Genomic DNA, 21,564 nt, shown 5'->3' with positions numbered 1-21,564 from the left:
ATTTTTAAATGATCTAAATGCCTTAAAAACCTTTAATGGTCTAACTGGGAGTAAAATGTGCAGAACACTAGGCCAACCCTGCCTAGGTCCTGAAGCTGCCCGTGGAGCCCCAGGGGTCTGAGGAGGGCAACAGTGAAAGCGAGCTTAAAGCATTCACTGCCATGGGAGCCAGAGGTTGGTCACTTATTAGTTGGTCCTTTCTCACCTTAAGAGTAGGACGAAGGTGTCCAGAGCTCAGCTCATCAGACTGATGGGGCCTCTCACATATCCCCACGGCAGTGGGAGGGGGATTGGGCCCTGGCAGGAAGACTGGGAACCCCCAAAACAGAGGGAGAAGGTGCTAGAAGCCAATTCTGAATATCAGCAAAGGGCAGTCCTTCCTTGTGGAGTGAGGCTGTGCCTAGGCCGTGGTCCACCTCCAGCCAATGTCAGCACTGAAACAAAAAGGATTAGGACTCAAGAGTGTCTATCATTTGCTTCTTGAAAAAACAGCTGCTGTTGTCCCTATGCAGTGTACCAGTCATCTAGCCCAAAGGTAATAATAATATTATACACTATGCAATAGTAGTAGCCTCTAAGCACTGAGTTTACCACTGGGTTTAGCATGTTCTATGTATTAGCTCATTTAATGCTGTCAAAAATTGCCGGGCGCGGTGGCTCAAGCCTGTAATCCCAGCGCTTTGGGAGGCCGAGACGGGCGGATCAGGAGGTCAGGAGATCGAGACCATCCTTGCTAACACAGTGAAACCCCGTCTCTACTAAAAAATACAAAAAACTAGCCGGGCGAGGTGGTGGGTGCCTGTAGTCCCAGCTACTCAGGAGGCTGAGGCAGGAGAATGGCGTGAACCCGGGAGGCGGAGCTTGCAGTGAGCTGAGATCCGGCCACTGTACTCCAGCCTGGGCGACAGAGGGAGACTCTGTCTCAAAAAAAAAAAAAAAAAATTTATCTCAGTAGGTACTATAGTGATCTTCAATTGCCAGATGATAAAACTGAGACTCAGAGAAGTTGAGTGACTTGCCCAACACCACACAGCTAGTGAATATCAAAGCTGGAATTGGAACTCAGGTGCTCCTGATTCCAGAGCGCATGCTTTTTCAGTATCATCCTGCATCACCCTTGGCATCCAGACTTTGATCTCCACTATCATTCCCAGAAAAATCAGGGTTCTTTAAAAAGACAGATGACTGGAAGTAGAGAGGGACAAGGACAATGTAGGCAGAGGCCATCCTAGGCCTGGTCTGGCCAAGTTGGCGTGCCTGGTAGTTTCAGCACCCTGCCTCAGGGTGTCTGCTGCCCCAGTTTAGTCAGGCAGATCAGGAGTGGGTTGGGATTACCAGCTCTGGTGGCAACAGAAAGCCCACTGACTGCAGGGAGGCATGGTTGATATGATATCTCCTGGGCCTGCCTGCAGGGTCGCCTGGTATCTCGTTTTGGCCTCTGCACACTAACGGGTCAGGACTGTGAGGGCCTGAGCAGCAATGTGTTGCTCTGAGCCAGCTGCACTTGCCTCTAGGGATCTGTGGTGGGGGTCTGGCGCAGTGCCACATTTGTGCCCAGGACACACAGTCTGTCCAGGACAGAGCAGGACTCAGGACATGTTCCCATCACCCAACCATTCCTGAGAGCTTCTTGTGCACCAGGCCTGTGCTAGATAAGGCCCTTCCCCTGTCCTCAGTGGGACAGATAGAAAAAGTGTTGGCCACTCTGGGGGAGCAGGGCTGGGGTGAGTTTTGCTTTGCAGGCCCGGCTCAGCCTGGAGCTTCGTGGGAGGCCTCAGAGAGGAGGAGCTTGGATTTGGAGTGGGGAAGGCTTTCAAGCGAGCGTGTAAATAACAGGAATATGCTTTCCGGGCACTGTGAGCCCTGGGCCACAGCAGGCGCTCCTGGGGGAGGAGTGGGGGTGTGGCTGGAACAGGTGATGAAGGGCTTGTGTGCCAGGCTGCACAAACTTGGACTTTATCTGGAGGCCAGGGAGAAGGGTTTTAGGTGACATGCTCAGATTGACATTTTGAAAGATCCTGCTAGTGGCAGGTTGGAGGCTGGGCTGAAGGAGGCAAGAATGCTAAGGAAGCCAGGCCCTGAGCATGGATAGGGCTGATAAGACTGGACACAAGACAGTGGTGAGCAGAGGCTGAAGGGAAGGGAATGGATTCTGGAATGGAAAAGCACCATCTATGGGCTGTGGTGCCCAGTGAGAGGGAGAGGGAGCAGGCAGCAAGGAGGGCTACCAGATCTTTAGGGTGGCTGCCTGGGCAAATGAGCTGCCAACTGGGATACAAGTACACATGCACGAACAGGTAGGCTCGCCTTCATTTACCCCTTCTGTGGTTATTTATTGAATATCTACTGTGTGTCAGACGCATAGTAAGCACTAGAGGACACCACAATGAGCAAAACAGGAAAGGCTCCTTCTGTCCAGGAGCTTGTGTTTCGGCTGGTGAAGTCAGGCAGTAAGCACACATCAGTGGGAACACAGGGAACTGTCAGATCCGGTGAAGAATACAGAAGGGTGCTTTCAGAGCGTGCACCGGGCTGCCTTCTCCAGGAGTAGCAGGACTTAGTAGTTAGTAGCATGCATGCCTAGGCCCATGATATTTTTAGGGTCCACAAATATGCTTCTTTTTCTTTTCTTTTTTTTTTTTGAGACAGAGTCTCGCTCTGTCGCCCAGGCTGGAGTGCAATGGTGTGATCTCGGCTCACTGCAACCTCCACCTTTTGGGTTCAAGTGGTTCTCCTGCCTCAGCCTCCCGAGTAGCTGGGATTACAGGTGCCCGCCACCATGCCCGGCTGATTTTTGTATTTTTAGTAGAGACGGGGTTTCACCATGTTGGCCAGGCTGGTTTCAAACTCCTAACCTCAAGTGATCCGCCTGCCTTGGCCTCCCAAAATGCTGGAATTACAGGCATGAGCAACTGCACCCAGCCACAGATATGTTTCTATTTGTATTTATTTTATAACCAGAAGAGAAAATTAGTATAATAATGAATATATAATTATGAACTCAGCCTGGAGATTTGTGTTTACACCAATGCAGTCAGAAAATATATTTGTGTGTGTGTGTGTGTGTGTGTGTGTATATATGTTTTTGTTTTTGTTTTTTTAGATGGAGTCTCACTCTGTCACCCAGGCTGGAGTCCAGTGGTGCCATTTCAGCTCACTGCAACCTCCGCCTCCCAGGTTCAAGCGATTCTCCTCCCTCAGCCTCCCGACTAGCTGGGATTACAGGCACCTGCCAGTACACTTGGCTAATTTTTGAATTTTTAGTAGAGACAGGGTTTCACCATGTTGGCCAGGCTGGTCTCAAACTCCTGACCTCAAGTGATCTGCCTGCCTCGGCCTCCCAAAGTGCTGAGATTACAGTCATGAGCCTCCATGCCCGGCCAGAAAATAAAATTTTTAATAAGGTTTTTTGCAAAAATGGGCCACAAAGGCAAAAGTGCCCAGGGTCCACAGAAGTCATAATGAAGCCCTGAAGGGTGTCTGGGGCAGCTTTCGACTGGGTGGCCACTGTGGGTCTCTCCTATGATAGGACATGAAAATTCCACATACTGCCACTCCACTAAAGCTCAGGCAGGGTGAGGTCCACATGCCCACAGTAAAGATCCTGATGTTGACATGGGTGATATCTTGTTGAGGTCAAAGGATACAGCCTTGAATTTTTAACCCAAAGACCAGAGTTCAAATTCCAACTCTGCCATTTAGCTGCTGTGCAACCTTGGGCAAGCTGCTCACCTCTCTGGCCACCTTTCCTCGTCTGTAATTTGAGGTTGGTGCCTTGATGATGTACTCAGTACCACTGTAGAAACAGAGGCTGGGGTGGTGGTGGGGTTGTGCACCTTTTCCTAAGCTCTCTCTTTGCCTTTCACGGCTGTCAGGCCCAGGCATGCCCAGCCTGGCAGCCACCCTTCAGGCACTGACCTGGGAACAGAAGCTTTCTAGAACCCATTTCCATCACTTCTGAGACATTGTTAGCGGTACTCGTTACTCCTTTGAGGGAGGTCTGAGGGGTGTTGTCACCTGTGCCTCTTGTGTCCAGCTAAGAACCGGTGCTGTGAGAGGTCTGGGAGGGCCCGAGCCCAGGGGAGCTGCCATTCCTGAGTCAGCATGCCCAGGGCTGCTAATGGAATCCAGATGTCAGGCAGAAAACAATCATCGCCCCCACCCATCTGGCAGCTCGGGTTTCTTGGAGATTGCAAAAGAAGAAGAAAAATAGAGCCAAGAGAGAATGGAATCCTAGAACAGCTGAGATCTTAGAGACGGGATGTAAATAGTTTCAGGGTCTTGCTGGGGGAAAGAGCAGGAGACAAGGGAAAGAAGGGGCTGACCCAGTCCCCCTTCTCCCTCATCCACGTCTCTGCAGCCCTCAGACCCCAGCCCCTGCACTCCTCCCCAGGCCAGAGCAGGCTGGTCCTTGAGGGGAGTAGGCTGTGGGAGACAGCAGGCAGGGCCGAGGCCCCCAGCCCATGTCTGACCCTTGCCTACGGTTTCCAACCCCTCATTCCAGCCCTGACCTCACTGCAGGTCTGGGTGTCCTCTGGGGCCAGAGTGGCTAGAGCCCAGGGAGGGGACAGGCCAAAAAGGACTGACGCTAGGCAGAATTGTGGGCTGACTAGAAGCTTCTCAGAACCCCAGAGCTGCGTGGCATAGGGATAGAGGATGAGGGGTATGGTGGGCCGGCTGGAGAACCTAGCTTCTTCTTCCCACCAGGGCAGCCTCACACATATCCACCTCACATGTTAGAGAGCGTGCAAAGGAAAGGCTCTCAGGCTTATAAAGTTTAATACTATTGATTAGTTCAGACCCATCAACCTACTGGTGGGGAAACTGAGGTTTTCTCACAACACTGGGGCTAAGGACTGCCTGTCATAAAAAAATCTATAGAAGGCCGGGTGTGGTGGCTCATGTCTGTAATCCCAGCACTTTGGGAGGCTGATGTGGGCAGATCGCCTGAGGTCAGGAGTTTTGAGACCAGCCTGGCCAACATGGTGAAACGTCATCTCTACTAAAAATACAAAAAAATTAGCCAGGTATGGTGGCACACACCTATAATCCCAGTTACTCGGGAGGCCGAGGCGGGAGAATTGCTTGAGCTCAGGAGGTGGCGGTTGCAGTGAGCCGAGATCGCACCACTGCACTCCAGCCTGGGCAACAAGAGTGAAACTCTGTCTCTAAAATAAATGGATAAATAAATATTAAAAATGCATACAGGGAGGGAGAAAGAGAGGGAGGGGCAGAAAGATAACACCACAGACAAAAAGCCCTTTGAATGTTAGACAGTGGAATTAGCAAAGGAAGTGTTATACTGCCACCCACTACTCATTAGCAAATATCCAGAAGGAAGGAAGGGAGGAAGGGAGGGAGGGAGGAAGGAAGGAAAGGAGGGGAGGGAGGGAGGGAGGGAGGAAGGCAGGAAAGGAGGGAGGGAGGGAGGGACGGAGGGAGGAAAGAAGGAAGGAAGGAAGGAAGGGAGGGAGGGAGGGAGAAGGGAGGGGGAGAAGAGGGAGGACAGACAGCATCATTCTCTGTTCCCACAAGGAAGGACTGGGCCCAGGGCAGGTGGCATAGCAGGGGATGGGTGCTGCAGGTAGCATTGCAGGGGGTTCTTCTAGAGCCTGGGCTGGCTGGCCGAGGGGCCTCAGCTGAGGTTCTTTCAGCACTTGGCACAGAACCTGGAATGTCGTGAGCACTCAGGAAATGTCAGCCGGGATGGGTGTTACTGGGGTGCCGTGCCTGCCGTTTGGCAGGTGGTGGCTTTGGCATAGATGCTGATGTTAGGGTAGTGCCCCAAACCCAGCGTCTGGGCCTCGAGGCTCTCCTTCCTCCCCTGCAAAAGCCCTCTCCTTTCAGTGAGGTGCCTTTGAGCACAGCCCTGAAGCCAACCTGCCTGCTTTCCACCCCGGCGCCACCTTGTAGCAGCAGTGCTATGTGCCTTTGGGAAAAATTCATTCAGTCTTTCTAGGCCTCTGTTTCTTCCTCTGTAAAATGAAGATATTAAAACATCCTACTTCATGGGATGCTGTGAGCCTGAGTTATTTTATCTGAAGTGTTTATAAGAGTGCCTGGCACCTTGCTCGCACTGCAAGTAGTAACTCTTGGGACTCTGTTAATTACTGTCATTTTTAAAATTATTATTATTATTATCATTATTATTTTGAGACAGTGTCTCTCTCTGTTGCCCAGGCTGGAGTGCAGTGGCATGATCTCAGCTCACTGCAGCCTCTGCCTCCTGGAGCTGCAAGTGATTCTCCTGCCTCCTGAGTAGCTGGGACTACAGACGTGAACCACCACACTTGGCTAATTTTTGTATTTTTAGTAGAGACAGGGTTTCTCCATGTTGGCCAGACTGGTCTCAAACTCCTGGCCTCATGTGATCTGCCCACCTCAACGTCCCAAAGTGTTGGGATTACAGGTGTGAGCCACCGTGCCCAGCCTACTGTCATTATTATTATGCCTCAACTCTGCTGTTTCAAACTGGCTTGAGAAGTCCCAGGGGTCTAAGAGACTGATTCAGCACTTTGGGGATCCACAGAGGTGGCTGGAGCCCTCCCTTCCCACCCTCACCCCTTAAGAGAGGGGCTGCCTCTGGAAGGGGCTGCAGAGAGGCCAGGAGACAAGGCTGTGCTTTCTCAGGGGTCTTGGGGAGGGGACAGGGGAAGGCCCAGATGACTGAATCCCTCAGGTTGGCTTCGGGGACTGAGTCCCGGAGACTCTGCTGTGCCCAGGATGGGTGCTGTGGGAGGAGGGGCGATGCACAGATGGAAGGTGCCCAATGCCACCTGTGGGCTGTCGGTTCCCCTATGGCCCAGGGAAGAGGAATCTCCCTAAGTGCTCGCCCTGGCACAGACAAATAGGAGCAGCTGCTGGGAGTGGAGCAGGGGTGGGAAATTGAATGGGTGGGGCATGGAGTGTGAGGGCTCACGGGAAGCCACTTTTACATCCTTCCTGCTGCCTCTTGCCTGGCAGGAAAGAGCCTAGGAGGGCCAGTTTCACATCCTCAGCTGCCAGTTCTGCTTTTAGAAGAATCACAGATGATGATTAGGAGTCCCCAGAAATCTCGATGTATCAATGGCCTCACCTTCCCAGCCCTCTGCTTCTGAGCCTTAGGGACAGAGATGTTGGCAGAGCCTGGGAGCTAGGACCAGTCCTGGTCTTGAACTACCTGCAGGGCCTTGTGAATGGAATGCTGGAGCACAGCAAGTGCATCCTTAAGCTGAATAGCTCCAAGTGTCACCTCCTTCGGGAAGCCCTCTCTGATTTCTCATTTCCTCCAAGCTCAGAGGGACTGGCCTCCTCTGAATGCCGGAAAGACTCACTCACTCACTCACTCATTTATTCCTCACCTGCCAAAGGCCTCCAGTGTGCCAGGCCCTTGGTCTGCCCCTCTCACATGGCTTACTTTTGTCCTGGAGTAACTGAAGTGCCCTTTGCTGTGAAGACTCCGGGAAAGGTTCTGGCTGGTACATCCCTTGGTCCCTCAACCTCAGTAAGAATAGGAGAGCCCCAGGCAGCGCAGTCCCACTGAACTAGACTCAGAATTCACTTTTGCTGTTTCCCAGCTGTGTGTCCTTCGCTGTGTTGCCCAGCTTCTCCCAGGCATCTGTAAAATGGGTTCACCATCCTTGCAGAGCGTGTGTGTGGAAAGCGTCTGACGCAGGGCTTGGCATCCCACAAGCACTCAGTAAGTAAGTGGCAGCCCTCGCTGTTGGTATCACTTGTTAGGCCATGGGGCTTCCTGGGCCAGATCTGCCCTCATTTGTAAAGTGAGGCTCATGTACCTGATGGGAGGGTTGGTGTGAGGGAGATGAGAAGCAGCCCGGATGCCTGGGAAGCAACACGCATCGGAGCCCCTCTCCTTCTCCCCGACCCACCCCTGCAGCTGCTTAATTACATGCACACACGCACAGGCACACAGGTGCACACATGCAAGCATGCGTGCATACACACCCCCCTTGGGCTCTCCAGCCTCAAGGCCTTGCTCACACTGTCCCCGAGCCTGCAATGTCTTTCCCGCATCTCTTCCCTCCTATCACCCTTTAAGAGCCCAGCTTGAGCCCACCTCTCTCAGAGAGTCTTCCCCAACCACCCAGGGCCTCGGGGCTCTCCTCTCTGAACCCCAACTTGTCAGGACAGCACTTCTACCCCAGAACCTGGTTTTAAGGCCCTCAAGAGTAAGAAATCTCAACCAGATTTCTCACCTTTTCCCCATCTCCATCTGGCCCCTAGGGGACAGAGAATGCCCCTCTTTGGGTGGGCTTCACTCTGCCCTGCCCTAGTCCTGGAAGGTAGCCCAGGCTGGGCCTGTTGACCTCTGCTCAGCCTTCTCGTCCCCACTCCACCTGTGCTATGGCCTCAGCCAGTGCCTCTCTCATATCCCCCAGGTTCAGTCCAAATGCATCCTCTTCCATGGTGCAGCTCCTGTGCCCTTCTGTGCCCCCTGGGCTGGCTCCTACCCATGTGCTCCTGCCCTGCCTTGCTGAGCCGTGCCTAGCCCAGGGCTGATCCTGGCACAAGCCTGTCTCCTACTTCCTGAGGCCACTTCCCAGGTGGGGTCTGTGTCTGCCTGGCTGGCAGAGGGAGCATGGCCTTGGGGTCAGAAGGCCCAAGCTCTCATCCCAGGGCTATCTCTCAGTAGTTGTTCAACATTGGCCAAGTCGACCTTACCCTTGGGCCCCCACACCCCCATGCATGAAGTGGCATCAGCAATGAAGCCTGTCTCTCAGGGCTTCTGTGAGATCCAGAGATGATCAGACAGGTGAATGCGCTTTGAGAACTGTGAAGTTATACCATTTGCTCCACTGCCCAGCGAGCAGTCACATTTGCTGAGATGATCAGAGGTGTGCGAGCGAGGGTGTTTAGGCCTTGATGGCTGCTGTGGGCCGACCCCTGCCTCAGCTGCCATGGGGTCTTGGAGGCATATTTGTGAGGGCAGCATTTTCCCTTTCCACCATGTCTGGGGTGGCTGCCCAGGGTGGAGCCTGTGTTGGGCGCCTCCTGCACCCAGTGGCTTTGTGTGGAGTGGGAAGTGGCCCAGCTGGGGCAAGGTGGCCAGGTCCCAGCCTGGGGTTAGAGGACTTGGCACCACTGACCTGGCCTGACTTGGAGACCTGGCTCCTCAACGTACAGTGCCCCCTCCCTCCCATTCCAAGGCTCAGGGCTCAGAGAAATGGGGCAGCAGGTGCAGGGAGGAAATGTGCATGGAATAGGGATGAGGAGCCCAGGGACATCAGACCTCCCTCATGCCTCGCTCATGGAGCACCTTCATCTCATTTGCTGGCTGGGTTCTCAGACTCACCTGGATGTCATCTGTAGCCCACGTGCCTGCTCCTCTCTTTCTTCTCTCTCTCTCATCCTTTCTTCCTCTTTTCTTTTGTAACAGATTACGTAACTTACCCCTGGTCCCACAGCTGGTTAGGATCAGGCCAAGTTAGTCTGATCTTAGGCCCTGCCTTTCCCACTGTTCCCTCTGCCCAAAAGAACGGATGGGGGTCTGTCCTCTAGGACACGCTGTAGACCTGCTGAGCTCTGGCCCTGGCAGAAATCAGGCTGCGGGAGGCACTGTGAACCCAGGCCTTCCTCCCTGCCTGGCTTCCTCCAAGTTCTCTGGCTGTGTGGGAGCCATGGGTCTCTCCCTGACAGGTTGGGGTGATGGTGAGGTGGAGGGGTGTCCCTAAGGCAGTAGGCATGATGACAAGGGGTAAAACCCAACAGAGGCCCATCCTCCTCTGCTCCTTCCTGGGGACTGTGAAACTCAAACAGAGCCTTGTGTCCCTCCCTCCCACAGGCCCTCTGGGCCCTCCCCATGCATCAGTCCTGCCTCTGTGTTCCCAAAACACCCTGCACAATCAGCTTAGTATTTTGTATTCTCTTTTGACTGTGATCCCAGAGAGGGGGAAGGCTGGCAGAAAATCACTTAGCACAGCACCTGGCAGGCACATAGTGAGTGCTCAGCAAGCATGAGCCATTGCGTTGCTGTGGCTTCAGTGCTCCATCCACAGTGTCTGCCGTGGTGCCCACTCTGAGCAGGGCCCTGGTCGTAAGGGAAACATATTAACAGCACAGCAGCTACACGCACAGGGAGTGCTCGCTGTGTTCTGGGCACTGCTTTGAGCACTTTTCACCCGTTGACTCCTCTAATCTTCTCATGGCCCTTGTGCTGGACACTCTTCTTATCCCCATTGCACAGAGGAGGAAACTGAGGCACAGAGAGTGACTTGCCCAGGGTCACACAGCTTGGACGTGTTCCCCAGCAGTCTTGCTTCAGAGGCTGTGCTGTCATAAATATGTGCAGAAGAAAGGAAGAAATGAACAAGACTCAGGATGTGGACGAGGAAAGAAAGGCAGGAAGCTAATGTTGACTGAGCATCCTCCACGTACCAGCCATGGTGCACATCACTGATGTCTTCAGAGACGTCAAGGGATTCGCCCAGGGTCACAGAGGAGCCAAGGGCATGGCTAGGATTTGAGCCTTGGGTGATTTCTAATCCCCTCCTCCCCACCCTATCCCACCAGCTCAGGCCACAGGGAGCAAACACAGTTCATTATGGGCCCCCTGGTCACCCCCAGCAGCCTCAGACCACACAGTTGAGTTGGAGGCAAGACAAGGAGTCATTCAGTGAGGCCACTCATTACCAAGACGTTTGGTTCAAACCAGCCATAGGTGAGGAGTTTAGAGGAAGGAGCAGAGCCAAGTGGGTGACCTTGAATAAGCCCATTGCCCTTGCCATACCTCAGTTTCCCCTTCTGTGCAGTGGACCCAGCAATATGCATCCTGTCCCTCTAGGCTGCCGTGTGGGTCTCATGAGCTAACAAAGCTGGAAGTGATGAAAGTCAAGCTGAACAAAAGAGCTTTGTAGGAATAAAAATACTTTTATTTATGAACATCTAAAGGCTTTGCCTAAAAGTGTGGTCAGTGGACCGGCAGCAGTGGCAGTACCTGGAGCTTATCAAAAATGCGCTGCCCGGGGCCTCAGGCGCCACCCCAGTCCTGCTGGATCAGAGTCTGCATTTTCGCAAGCTTCCCCCCATGGGAAACACTGGTCTAGAATTTCTAGCTTCCCAGTTCCCCATTCCTAGAGGCTGCCTCTTGGGCCTTCTTCCCGTAGCCTACAAGGGGTTCTTGGCAGGAAATTCCCATCTTGGAGAAAATGGCGTGACCCAGCCAGACGCCTGCCCTGTTCAACTGCTTAGGAGATATGAGTGCGTCAGAATTAAGCTGAAGTTGGGCAGAGGCTCTAACAGCCTCTGTCACTCCAACAACCTCTGATGAGACCAACTTCATTTGTTGGGGGTGCAACTGCCACCAGAATCAGCAAGGCCTTTCAGACCTGGGGCAGGGTGCGGGAGGAGTGAGGGGGTAACCTCAGCCTGGGCTCAGGAGGGCTAGGGATTTCTTCTGAACAAGCAAAGGGCATTTGTACCAGATAGTCTCTATCTTCACACAGGAGGGCAAAAGGTTGAAACCGCAGTTGGAATGTTCCAGGTTAGAAATAAGAAGCAACGTCCCAACTGATCAGGAGCAAGCCAGCCAAGGACACTGAAGGTGTCCCTTAAATGTGTGGCCAGTGTGTGTGAGGTCAAGAGGCAGAGCTGGAACGGATTCCCAGAGGTCCTCTGCCCGCCATCCTGCCCTGAGACCAATTTGTCCTCAAGAGGCCAAGGGACTCATCTAAGGTCACATGGCAAGGAGCTCTGGCTTCTGATTCCCTGTGCCTGGGGCCCCTCTCCATTACAGGCCTTCCTGGAGACTGGGGAGTGACCTCAATGACCTTAGCAACATCCCTTGAAGCAACCTGGAGGTTTTGAGCATGTCAGTGGGAGGTCGGGAGGGGCTGGCTTTGTGAGCCTAGCAACTCTGTGTGTCTCACTCTGTCTCAGCCTTCGTGGTACCCAAGATAATTAGGAATACCCCAGGGGCAGAAGTCCTCTGAGACAGATGCGGTGAGTCAGGGACAGGAACCCTGGAACCCAAAGAGTCCAGGTAGAGAAAGCAAGTAGAGGCTCGGGAGGCCTGACACTGATGAAGAGCCTGGAGACCAGCACTGTGTATCCTTAGGCCAGGTACTTGCAGTCTCTGTTTCCCTATGCGTAAATGGAGGAGAGGTTATTAGACAAGATCAGTGATTCCCAACTGGGGCTTCGCATTAGAACCAGCTGGGTTTTTTTGTTTTGGTTTGGTTTTTGGTGCTAGAAATTTGGATTCAGTAGATCCAGGGTAGGCCTGGCCATGGGCATTTTCCTAGCTCCCCAGGTGATTCTGACGTGCAGCTGGGCGAAAGCACCATTGCCAGGTCTGAGATGGCAGCTGTGGGGGTTGCAGGTGATCATAACCACAATTATCCTCCTGAGGTCCGGGGAATGCAAGATTACGAGGTTCCGGGAGACTCCCAAATGAACATTCAAGAGGTTCCAGTATCCAGAGGTTCCAGATGTTCAATCTCAGATTCCCTAGATCATGTGACTGCAGCTTTATTATTCTGGGAAGTGAAGCTTCCCACGACGGAGGATTCTGACACTTGAGTGTTCTGGTTTTGTGACTTTAAGAGTGTGAGATTCTATAATCATTCTATATACCTCAAGTATATAGAATGTGCTTCTGAACCTTCCACGTGTTTCTGTGTTCCAATGTGCAGTTATTATTCTTCTCTAAAATGAAGATTCTCCATGTCTGTAATTCCAACACATTATCCCAAATTCTAGAGACTCCAAGAACTTAAGCTACCGTGGCACTCATGTTTTTTAAAATTCTAAATTCAGCAACTCTGTGACCTGTCATTCCATCTGGGCACTTGGCCGCCAAGGCTTGGGCCCAGTCTTTGTCTCCTCGAGACAAGGTGGTGATTGTATAAGCCTGGGTGCACGCCCCCTCACCTCCTTGGCCTGGAGGACCTGTCTTGGGGGAAGGGACAAGGGTGGAGAGAGCAGAGACCCCACAGAGCTCTCACTTCTTTGGCTCTTCCTCCAACGCTGGCTGTAAAGGACTGGAAGGTGGAGCAAGTATGAGGGGCACATGTGGCCATGTGGCAAGGAGGGCAGCAGGTGGACATGTAGCTGCATCCCCGAATTGCTGCTTGCATCTGCCCATCTCACAGCAAAGCTGTCAATTCTCTGTGTCAGACTGGCTCAGACATTAGAGGCTATCATATCCAAAGCAGCTCCCTAAACTAACTCTCCCTCTCTCTCTCTCTCTCTCTCTCTCTCTCACACACACACACACACACACACACATATGCACATGCACATATACCCTTTTTCCAGATGGGAAAACTAAGGCCCAGAAGGAGGAGGTGACATGCCTGATAGAGCTGGCATCCAAACCCAGGGCCCTGAACTCCCAGCTGTCATTGCGTGATCCTTTCCAGCTAGTGGGGCCCAGGTCTGGCTTTCTGCACAGAACCATCAGCTTTCTATAGCTGACTTTCAGGTCCCTCCAAGGGGACAGGGACCAGCCCTGCGACTCAGGATTACACATTTAAAGCCTGTAGCCTGGCGGATTTCGCCAGGCCCAGGAGAGGCTCCCCCTGCCCCCGCATGACCTGGCTGTTTCCTGCCTGCCTGACCACAGTCTTCCGTTTCACTCCCCCAGGACGGGTGCCTGCCTTGTGCCAGCGCACGTCAGGCTCAGAGGCCAGGAGGCAGAGGCTGGGCTGAAGAGTTAGGTGTAGGGAGGGGTCCCACCGCTCACTCACTGTGTGACCTTGAGAAAGTCTCTCCACCTCTCTGGGCCTCTCCATACTGTGGGCCGGTGGATGGTAACTGACGGAGTTACTGTAAGGATTAAATGAGACCCTAGGGGAAAACCTAGCATGCTGGGAGGGGAGGGGCAGAGGCTGGTCACATCCACCACCCACTGGTCCCCTCAGCACTGAACCCATTTTGGACGAGTGGCTTGTGTTTGTTGAAGGTGGCCAGGTAGACTTCCTTATAATCCTTCAGAGGTAAAATGATGGATTTCAGACCCTCCTGGGTTTTCAGAAGGTTGGCAGGTAGAGGAGATAGAGTCCAAAGGCCTTGAACACCTGAGATTTAGGCAGGTATCCATAAAATGGTGATGATAATGGTGATGGTGGCTATTGTTAACTGAATTCCAGCCATGTGCTTGGCACTCACGAACTCCTTAAAGCTTCTCGACTGCCTGCCCGATCGGTCTTATTATCCCTACTTACATGGGGAAACTGAGGCTTGTCCAAGCTCTTGCTGCCAGTAATGGCTAAGTTGGGATTCAAACCCGGGTCTCTAGGACTGCACAGCCAGAGCTCTCTTTCACTTCATACTCAGCTAAAAGAGGGGACGCAAGGCCACATGATGGATGATGGCCATCTCTCTACATGGCTGCGGGCAGTCCATGGCCAGGGAAATAGAAAGACATTTTCTAGAAGAGATGCGAATGGTTGCATGTTCTCCTCCCTCGGTGGGATTCTTCCAATTTTCCATGTGGCTATTTTATCACTTTTAGAAATCTAGAGCTGCCTGTGGCTGCCCAGGGCCTGGAGATGGGTGGAGCGCACAGGGCTCTGCACGGCCACCCACACCATGTACGTACATGGGGCTGCCGACAGGCGAGGGTGTACAAGGGCATGTCCGTCCCTCACCGATAAGCCTGTGCACACTTGCACAGAGGCTCATGCTTCTGCAGGCTGCTGCCAAGGCCAGGGGACCCAGGAGCTTATCGGGAAGCTCCTGAGCTGCCTCCCCTGGGGTTCTGGAGCGGCAGCTCTGCCTTAGCCACTCAATTCCTTGTCAGTTGACTTAAAACGGAGTTGGCAGGTCATGCCACGGTGCATTCCGCTTGCTCCCTGTGTGCGTGCATGCATGTGTGCGTGTGCGGCTGCAGACCTGTGCCCACCCAGACCCAATTCAGGGCACAGGCTCAATGCCCCCTGTGGAGGAGTAGCAGGAAGTCCTTGCTCCAGGGCTTCTACATGCCGAGACTCCCCACGTGGTTCCTCCCACTCACAAGATTCTGGCCTTCTGGGCTTCTGGGAGCCAGGGAAGGGCAGGAGAGACAGCCAGGGCTCCGTAAGGGGCACATGTAGAGTGCTCCAGGGACTGGGACGGTGGACTTGCTGGGGATCCTGCCCTGGCAGAGCAGGCCTTTGGGACTAAGAAACTTTCTCAGAGTGGGATGGTAGGGTCCCAGGGCTGAGCATGGCAGCTCCAGGAGGGGCCAAGGCCTCCCGGAGGTCTCCTGACCCTTCTTCTATCCCCACTGTTGCTTCAGACTCTCCCCAGCACTGGCCTGGGACCCTAGGAGGCCTGAGCTTGGCCTTGCCTCTCACGACTGTGTGGGCTGGGCGTCCCCTGGCCTCGGCCTCCTCTTCTATAAAGTGGGGCACCCGTGGGCAGTGGAATGAGACCTTGGCAGTCCTGCTCTGTGCACATGCCGCGCACACTGAGCGCTGGGAGGCTGGGGCCACCTTTCCCTCTAGACTCTGGTTCCATCCTCTCCCTCCTGGGTTTTCTTCCGCTGTAGACTCAACACCCCTTCCGTTGAGTCCTCCTTCATGGCTCCAAAGAATTGTTTCAGGGCCCAGCAGTGGAATAATTGGAACAGTGGGGAAAGCCCTGGCCTGCCACCGCGGCCTGTGTTTACGTGGTTCCTGCTCTGAGCCTATTTGCTCACCTGCAGGGCAGTGTGTGTGTTTAATTACAGCACCATGCCAGGGTACCTGGCCACATTAGACTGTAAAGCTAAGAACGGAGGTCAAGGCCTCTTTTTACCAGTCCCGAGGTGATTTTCACATCAGCTTTAGAGTGGACCATACCCCCAAGGGCACCTTAAGCAGGCTCACGTGACAGGTTTATAGGTGATTCCTGAGGACAGGAGCCAGGGCAGACAGTTATCATGAGGCTGCCATCCATCACTGCTGCCTGCTGTCCAGTGACGGCCAGTCCTCCTTCCATCCATCATTGCCGGCCCAGGACACCATCATCACCTTCCCTTGTCCCATCCCGGCCTTGTCCCCCAGTCAGAGCCAGGGCAGCCACGGGCCAAGAGGGGAGCTCCTGCCTCAGCCCCCAGAGCCCTACAGATGATTGAGGCCACACACCTGGGAGTTGCTCTCAAGCCCTCGCTCTCCTCCCCCAAGGCTAGCCCAAGTGCTGCTGACTCAACCTCATGCCATCTCAGGGGTCTCTCACCCTTCTCCCCTCTGCCACCCCTCCCCAGACCACACCCCCACTGCCTCTCCCCAGCAATGTGGCAGCACCTCCCTAACTGGTCTCCTCATGTCCAACCCCTCTGTCCACTCACCAGCCAAAGAGATCTCACAATGCCAGGCTGACTTTCGCATTTTCAATGCTTCCCTGGCTTCCCATACTCCTGGGCTGACATCCAACTCTATGATATGGTCCAGGACCTGGAGTGGCCTGGCCTGTAAGCCTCAAGCCCTCCATGCTTCATGTGGTCCAGCCCTTTGCACAGGCTGCTCCAGCCCCACAGGGCCCTTTCCACTGTGACGTCACACATCCCCAGCCACTCTGGCCAGATGCTCCCAGAACATGGGGCTCCGCTCATCCTGAGCACATCCAGAAGGCCAGATCTGTGTTCAAGCATGCTACTTTTGTCTGACTGGTCATCATGTATTTATTGAGTACCTACTATGTGCCAGGCACTGCTCCAGGCACGGGACATTTCATAGTGAACAAGAAAGATGAGGAAAGAATACAGTTCCCAGTCTTGCAGGATGACAAATAGTAAAGAAATTGACACCAATGGATATGCTATGCTGGTAGATCATATTCAAAGACAGTTGTCAGGAACGGTGTCTCTGAGGACATGACAACTTGAATAGAGACAAATGAAGCAGGAGCAAGTGGTGTGGGCATCTGGGGGAAGGGTATTCCTGGCAGAGGGAACAGCAAGTGCAGAGGCCCTGAGTGAGGCACAGATGTGCTTGGCTTGTTTGAGGAAGAGCAAGAGGGCCAGAATGGGCCTCCTGACAGCTCCAGCTCAGAGGGAGAGTTGGCTGGGAGGGGAGGGGCGGAGGCACAGTGTTGAACACATCCCCTGCCTTGCTCTCCCTTCTCCCGCCTCCTCCCCCCAGCTGGGCAGCCCTTCTCTAGGGGACACAGATGGGTGCTTGTCTTGAGAGTCCCCTTCCTCCCCCTGTTCCTCCAAACACTGGCAGTGGGGACAGGAAGTGTCGGCCCTCGCCTTCCAGCTGCCCGGGTGGGACACCACTGAGCTAGGCCGGCCTGCTCAGGGAGGGACAGAGGCCCTATTGAGCCCGTTCTCTGGACCATCAGGGACAATAGCCACACTGAGGACCAGGAACAGTGACCAGCGTGCTTGCCCAGGAAGTTGCCAAGCCGCTGCCTGCCCCATCCCCACACCTCCCCTACCCCTCTGGCTTTCTCCTCCAGCTACTTCTCTCAGGCTGATAGTCATGTCCAAATGGTCACTTGTCCTTCACCTCCTCCCCAGAGCCCCCTGTCCTGTGCCAGACCCACGCTGGGCCCGGGGAATCAGAGGGGACCTCTACAGAGTCTCTGTCCCTGAGGAGAGGGCAGGGAAGGAAGTGACAGACACAAGAGCTGAGAGGGATGCATCCTAAGTGCTTCCTACAGAGATCCACAAGGTGCGGGGGTCCCTGGAGGGCAGGAGAGATGTCTGCTAGGAGTGCTGGTAGGGAAGGCTCCCTGGAGGAAGAGTCACATTTCTAAAGAGCTTCCGCAGCCAGAGTCGTGCTTTGAAGGCACACCCCCCAAGTGGCCCAAGCCTGGCAAAAACTAGCCTCTGTTACAGCCCCACAGGTGTGCAGAAGCAGTGGCCAGGACTTGGACTCTGTCCACTTCTCAAGCCTGTGTGCCGTCTACTCGTGGAACTATTTGCTTTGGAAGGATCTTTAGGGATCATCTAGGTCAGGAATGCCAACACAAGTCATGTGTTCCTGCTGCCCCTGGCCATGGCAGGGCAGGTACCACGAAAATCACACCATTCTTGCCTGTTGAGCTTGGATGTAGCTGCAGAATCCTTTACACCACAGTGGTTTGGTGGCAAGTAACGAGTAGACACACAGGGAGAAGTATTTGCCTTTCCTGATTTTACTTTATCCCCCCATCATGGACAGATGGGGACACTGAGACCCAGGCAGGGAAGGGGCTCACCGCAGGTCACAGAGCTTGTTGGTGGCAGTGTGTTGGGACTGGGTCAGGGGCTGGGTCAGGAAGGAGGTCAGAAACACCCACCTTACGCAGTTTAGGCTGTGAACCATCAGAGACCGGGAATGGTTGACTACCCTGAACAGACCTTCTGTGTGGCTTCCCACTCTGAAGAGGGGATCCCCATTCTTCTCTGCCACGGCACCCCATTTCTTCATAGCTCTCATCACAGCTTTAATGATCTGAATGGGATACTTACTTTTCTTTTCCTCCACGCCTGGCTGTAAGTTCATGGGGGCCGGGGTTGCGTCTGTCTTGTTAACCACCCCCCTCCAGTGCCTTGTAGGTGCCTAATTCATAGTTGTCGAGGCACACATGGAGAGGAAGTAAATGCACGTGGCGATTGGTGCTCCAAAGCTTTCCCTGCTCCCTTGCTAGTTGTTTGGCCTACAGAGGACAAGTGGGATCCCTGGGGACAGCTGGGGTCCAGGCATCAAGCTGGTCAGATACATGCCACTATATAGTAAGCAGCTAGCCTAACCTGGATAGTCCCTGAGCTCCCTGCAGGGAAACTGAGGCCCAGAGTGCTATAATCATAAGCCAGGAGTTGTGCAGGCAGAGCAGGGAGCTAAGCTGGCGTCAACGGGCTTCTGTCCAGGCTTCTGGGCACCCAATCTTGCCACCAGCCTCCACATCTGTAGCTCAGGGGCTGACTTTTCCCGACAGCTGGGCCCACTGGGAGCTGTGTGTGTTGGTGCCAAGGCAAACATCAGTGGTGGAGGTGGGGGCAGGAGGTGCCTGCGGGCTCTGTGTTCCTTTGCCTTCCTGAACAGACAGGGCTGGAGCCCCTGAGCAGTCCGGCCTCCTGCTCCACGATCATTGTTCCCAGTGATGGTTTCCAGATGCCGAGGAGTCACAGGTTTGGGGCTGGGCCAGGAGAGCCAGGCCAGCCCTCCCCAGTACCCCGCCGCCACCGACACCACCACCAGTCTTGCTTTTAAAGAGATGGCCCTTTCTCCCCCAATCCAGACTGTTTCCCCGCTCAAGCACAGCAGCCTCACTGTCCTGCAACCAGCCCAGCTCCTGGGGTGAGGAGCCCTGTGCTCCACTCCCAGCTCTGACCCTAACTTCCTGTATGGCTTGAGCAAGTCACTTGCCTTCTCTGTGCCTCAGTTTCCTGGGCTGTAGAATGGGCACATGGGGGCAGCGTCGAGGTGACAGTATCTGACTGGACTTTAACAGACTGTGATCAGGATCCCTGGGGCGGTGGCTCCCCAGGTGGGTCCCCAGACCAGCAGCAGCTGCATCGCCCGGGCATTTGTGAGAGACTCTGGTTCTCAGGCCTTCCCAGACCTATTGATTCTGAGACTCCAGGGCTGGGGCAGCAGCGTGCAGTGTACCAATGCCCCGATGGTCCTGTGCGTGCTCTTATGAGCGAAGAACAGTGCGTGCTCTAGAAGCAGGGGCTCAGGAATCTGGAATCTGGAATCAGAAAAACAAGCACAGCCGTGTGGCTTCAGAATGAACCTTCGCTTCCTGCTGGGGAATATGGACTGGCACTCCCAGCCCTGTGTGTGGTACGGTTACTGTGCAATGGTCAGCCTGGCTCCCACACCACCGAGTGCTCCTCTGGGAAAGGCGCTCCCTGGGGGCAGGTCTGCACCTGGCTGGTGCTCCACCCCATCAGCACTTTAAAGGCGCTGTCTCAGACCCTAGCAAAGAGGCCATATGTGCACACAGGTTGCAGGGCGTGTGTCCAACTTGCCTTCAGTAGGTGTGGAGGGGGACCTAGGGTGGCTCTGTGGCACAGAGAGTGACAAGATGAGCCCTGGGGCAAGGGGGCACAGACCAGAAGGGTCCCTGCAGGCAGGGCAGTCAAGGAGGCTTCCAGGAGGAAGTGCAGCTTCCACTGGATTTGGTTGGGAGGCAGGGTGTGCCAGGGAGTGAGATTGAGGTGTGTAAAGGTGGGTATGAAAACAAGTACCACCAGCCAGCCCCTTCTCCTTCTCCTCCCTTTTCAGCGCACCAGCGGGATTATTGTCCTGTGGGGCTGTCCACAGACAAGGGCAATGAGAAGGTCAGAGCTCAAGGCCACGTAGGAGGCATGCAGTGTTGCAGCAGTCAGTCAGGCCTGGGTTTGGATCCCAGCTCTGCTGTTTCCTGGCTGTGTGACCTCAGGCAAATCGCTTAACCTCTCTGTGCCTTGGATTCCTCATCTGTAGGGGTTAAAGGGAGGACGAAATGGCTGGTGGAGGTAACCCCACACATAGCAGGAGCTGTAAGGGTTTTAGAGCCAGGGACCTGGGGCCCAGGCAGGGGAAGTGACCATTTGGGGACACTCTATCATCCTGCTTCCTGTAGAACTTCCTGCACAGAACACCATTGCCTTTGGGGACAGTGCAGAAAGGTCAGTTTGGGAATGTCTTTCCAGCCCCTTGGTGAAGAAGCAGGGTCAGCAGGGGTGGGAAATGTGAGGCTTCCTTCCTCCCTGCGACCCCCTGTAAAAGCCACGTAAGAGCAGCTCTTCCTCTGCAGAGCACCCCCACCCCCACCTGAAAAACAGGTGCCACAGGTGTCCTTTGTACCTGTCCATGGCCTTCTGGACCTCCGATAGCTCACTCAGCAATGAGGGAATTGGGCAACAGCCAGAAAGGCCATGGTTCGAAGCCTGCTGCTTATTTGCTGTGTGACCTTGGACAGGTGACTTAACCTCTCTGGGCCTCTATTTCCTCACCTGGAAATGGGATCACAATGAAGCTACCTACAGGTTCTGTGCGTGGCCAGCCCCAGCATGCAGGGGAGACTCAGCACTCTCCACCCCTGTCTGTGGTTGTCATAGTCTCCTAAGCACCGTGAGCTCCAGCGCTCACCCAGAGGTGAAAAGTTTGCTTCTCTTTCTACCCGTCGCTGGCCAGATGAGGAGATCGAACCCCAGAGAGAGGAGGTGATTTATGTGAGGGTTTTGCGAGGCTGGAAGTCAGGCCCGCAGCCTCTTGCCAGGCAGCAGTGGGGGCCCCAGCCCCCAGGCCTCTGCCAGAGTGGCCCCAAACTGCTGACTTCAGCATTTCACTGGCCAGGACAGATCAGATTTCTTTTCTGGCACTTGGCCACCCTGCACACCCTTCCCCCATCACTATTTTGAGCTGAGCTCCCCTGTCCCCTCCTCCCAGGGCTGTGGCCCTCACACCCAGAGCCTCACTCCAGGCTGAGGCCTTTCTACCTCTTGACCCACCACCTTCCCTCCAGCCAGGGACGGCTGGGCTGGTCACGGCCGTGTCTAGCCAGACCTTGCCAGGGACGCCTTCAGACACAGAGCCAGGGGCCAGCTGCCCTGTGCAAATGGCACTGCTAGCTCAAGACAGCCTTCCAGGGTGCTCAGCGTAGCCCAAGGGGGCGTCCTGGGAGTGGACAGAGCCCACGCCACGATCAGCCCCGGCATTACCACCTCCTATCTGTGTGACCTCC

General features: G+C 54.4%; 1 protein-coding gene across 1 annotated transcript in view; it reads left to right on the top strand.

Annotated features, from left to right (window-relative positions):
* Positions 1 to 21,564, top strand: part of ZCCHC24 (zinc finger CCHC-type containing 24) — a 62,769-nt gene that overhangs the window by 19,452 nt on the left and 21,753 nt on the right. The window lies entirely within an intron of this gene.

The sequence above is a fragment of the Papio anubis genome, chromosome 11 (assembly GCF_008728515.1).
Source record: "Papio anubis isolate 15944 chromosome 11, Panubis1.0, whole genome shotgun sequence".
Classification (NCBI taxonomy): domain Eukaryota; kingdom Metazoa; phylum Chordata; class Mammalia; order Primates; family Cercopithecidae; genus Papio; species Papio anubis.
The sequence above is the reverse complement of the archived record's forward strand: the minus strand, read 5'-3'. Positions and strand labels throughout refer to the sequence as shown.